Source organism: Alosa alosa, chromosome 16, assembly GCF_017589495.1.
Source record: "Alosa alosa isolate M-15738 ecotype Scorff River chromosome 16, AALO_Geno_1.1, whole genome shotgun sequence".
Lineage (NCBI taxonomy): Eukaryota > Metazoa > Chordata > Actinopteri > Clupeiformes > Clupeidae > Alosa > Alosa alosa.
Genome location: NC_063204.1, coordinates 13,248,890 through 13,252,625, shown reverse-complemented (window position 1 = coordinate 13,252,625; position 3,736 = coordinate 13,248,890).

Here is a 3,736-nt window from a genome sequence, read left to right as displayed (position 1 = left end):
AGCTAAATGTTTGTTTACGTGATTAACAACCTGAGAAAACTAAGGTAACATTAGCTTCGTTGTTAGCATGCTAGTAGTCTTCCGGACAGTTAGCTCATGGTAGCTACCTTCCAATGGGTGTGTATGCCAGATTATAACAATGTCACATATGTTTTCGTGTAGATATACTTGTCTTGGTGCTACTTAGTTTAATTCAGACTTTATCATTGAAATTGAAATTGGTGTTTCTGTCTGTAGATAGTTTTAGCTAACAATCGCAGCACATGTTGGTTAGCTTTTAGCCGATGTCCATTCACTTATTACCCATTAGTTGCATTCATAGGTGATATAGCAAACTTTTATTTGAACTAAGTAAATGAACATAAACTAAAAGTTTGTTTTCTTATGGTTTTTTTATAGGTTCTTCATCTACAGTGGATGTGGAATATTTATGAGTTTAAATCTTGTTTGTTCATGTTTTATCAATAATAAAAGGAATTCCTATACATTGTGATGAATTTCTCTTCAATTTTTAATAAAACAGTTAAATTAATACAGTAGCCTAATCTTAAAATAAAGAAAAAACAATATATACAGAACTTAGTTCATATTTTAATGAACTTTTTAACATGCATTTTAACCTAGGCCTATACTAGGCCTAGTTATTTTATACAACTGCAACTAATGAAACAATAATTTAAGTGAACTAAAGATTTTGAGTAGCCTCAGAGAATGTCTATAGGAAGAGAATTGGCACTGTCTGGTTACTTCCCGTTTCTGGACTGGTTGCAGTTCCTCCTCAGATTCCACTTGAGGGCGGTCGCAGGCGAGTGCAGAATGCATGGAGGTCTATGGAGCTTTATCCCTCAATATCCACTTTTCTCTGGATATAATTTTTTGAGTAGTAATTTGAATGTTGCATTCGCTAGGAGAGGCAAAGAAAATACACACTGTTGATTGTTATATTTTTTGAAGTCACGTAAGTCTTCTAAGCCTTTCAAATATGTCAATGACGTCATTCGCACAATGCTAGCGTGATATGGGCAACAACGACCCAACCTGTAAGAAATGAAAAGGACATAAGTACTCATTCATTCAACTTTAGATCTAAAATCTATATTGAACCTGCATAAACTACAATAAAATCTACGATTCTTCTATGACAAGCAGGTGAAAGAGATACATTTAGCCGTCTAGCTCCATAGACCCCCATTCAACCTGCACTCGCCCGCGATCACCCCCAGTGGAATTCTAATGGAACTGCAACCAATGTCGATACAATGAGGCTTAATAGGAAGTGCCAAAGTAGACGGGCTCTGGTAGCCTAAATACTACTAATGTAAGCTTAATTTGTCTACAGCATCAACATAAGGTTGTTAGTTGACACAACTAAACCTGTTTAGTTTTATGTTTGTAAAAACTAGAATGGTTTGAGGCAATCGGTTTCCACGCAATTTTCTAGTAATGACAACTAGTTTGGGTTAAGTATACTGAACACTACACTGCCATGGAATATCTATCTCAACAGCCCCACCCACTGTGTACAGATAGATACTAACTACTAGGATGCTCTGATTTTTTCTCTCTCTCTTACACACACACACACACATACACACACAACACGTATACACACTTTGTCATGTGTGTCTTTGCATATTCTGTGTTTGTGTCTGTGTGTCTAGATGTGAATCTGTGTGCATTTGTCTCCGTGCATATGTGTGTGTGTGTGTGTGTGTGTGTGTGTGTCAGAGAAGATAATTCACATTTCACAACTTTATAGTACACCTTTTCTTTCTTTATTGTTCAGAGAGAGAGTGCAGTATAAATGTGAATGAGAGTGGACACCAGAGTCCACAGATGGCTCTTCTGTCCACATGACCATATTACGCCCGTACACACATACCATATGGAAGTTCCTGCACTGGCATGTAGTAAGTCAGAGAGTTGACATTAAAGTACTTGTTTATAAATCACTAAATGGAATGGGACATAATTACCTATTATGCTTCCAGCCCTCTCAGATCATTGGCGTAATATGTTGGTGAAACCTGCTGACTGTTCTGTCTCAGACTTTAAATTATCCGGCACACACAGAACATTACCCCACAACTGGCCCAGTGACTGGGCCTTAAAGCACAACACTTCAATCCCTTTTCAATGATGCCAGATCAGTGGAGACGTTTCATTAGTTTTGTCAGCATTCATATGTGAAATTGGAGATTACAAATTTGAGTTTGTACATTAGAGACAGAGTAAAAAACATTAAGTTCTTAAAACTTTTTCATTACTTTTAATCTCCCTGAAATTATGCAATCTGCCTTCAAGCAGATTTACTCTAAGAGAGCTCTAATGAGGGAGACTCCTTTTTTATTTTTATTTTATTTCACATCAGTATGCTGATGGGCGGTGGGCAGCTTTTGGAAGGATTTGAAATGGAAAATCAATTGTGCTTTGATTGAGCATAACTGAGGAGCTAATTCATTAATTGAAGTATACAAACAGTATACAAAGAGTATACAATAATACAGTACAAAAGCATTGTTGCAACTACGCCAGGGGGATGTACATTACACAATAATAATAATGACATCATAAAAACACATTGTAAAGCACAGAAAGTGTTCGTGTTTGGACAGCCTTATTACTGTTAGAAATTGTTATATATTGTTTAACGTCTACTAAATTCTGTAAAATTGGGTTTTTTATTCTGAAATTTAGACTTCTGAATGTAGTATTTTGTCAATATTATTTATAAATGAATCAAGTAGAAATGAGAGGCAAGATTTCTGCTTTCATAAAAACCAAACAAGACATTCTCCCATTTCAAACTAAAGTCTGAATGAATGGAATCAATGATAAGACAAGTAAGCTTACTCCACAAAAGTTTTGAATAAGGGCAAAGCCAAAATAAATGAATAATGGTTTCTCTCTCAACCCCACAAAAAGAACAATTGACATTGATGTCTTTTTTACATTTCTGCAAATAAAAATGGGTAGGATAAAATATATGTAGCATTTTGAAAGATATTTCTTTATCTTTGTTGGCAAAAAAGATTTTTTGTGGAAAAAGCCAAACTTTTTCCCAACAGATGTCCCCCACACAATTGGACCAGTGTGATAATGAACAAGGAGTAGTAACAATGTCTTTTTTACATTTCTGCAAATAAAAATGGGTAGGATAAAATATATGTAGCATTTTGAAAGATATTTCTTTATCTTTGTTGGCAAAAAAGATTTTTTGTGGAAAAAGCCAAACTTTTTCCCAACAGATGTCCCCCACACAATTGGACCAGTGTGATAATGAACAAGGAGCAGTAACAAGGTCTTGTTGGAAAAGTATACAAATAGTTCTGTTTATCTTCCTTTGTGGGGAAAGACAATTCTTTCCAATACTTGTGTCACACACACTGGCCAATGTAGGGAGAAATTGACTCACCACCATTCCCCACTCCAAAGAGTGAAATAATACCCGATGGTATTGCATCAAATGCAATTGAGAATTCCTTTAAAGGAATGGGTATTCCATATATGTGTAAAAATTCTGAGTATGAATATAGTTGGCCATGCTGGTTAAACAATTGATAAATCAAAATAATATTATTATCAAACCATGTTTTAAAGAAAATAGATCTATTTTTGTAAAGGACAACTCTTTTGTAAAGAACAAAGTCTATAACTTTGAACTTTTTTTGTTTTCCGTGTTGATGACGCCATGAGGAACATCGGTGCGCATTTACGCATCACACCGCCAGGTGGC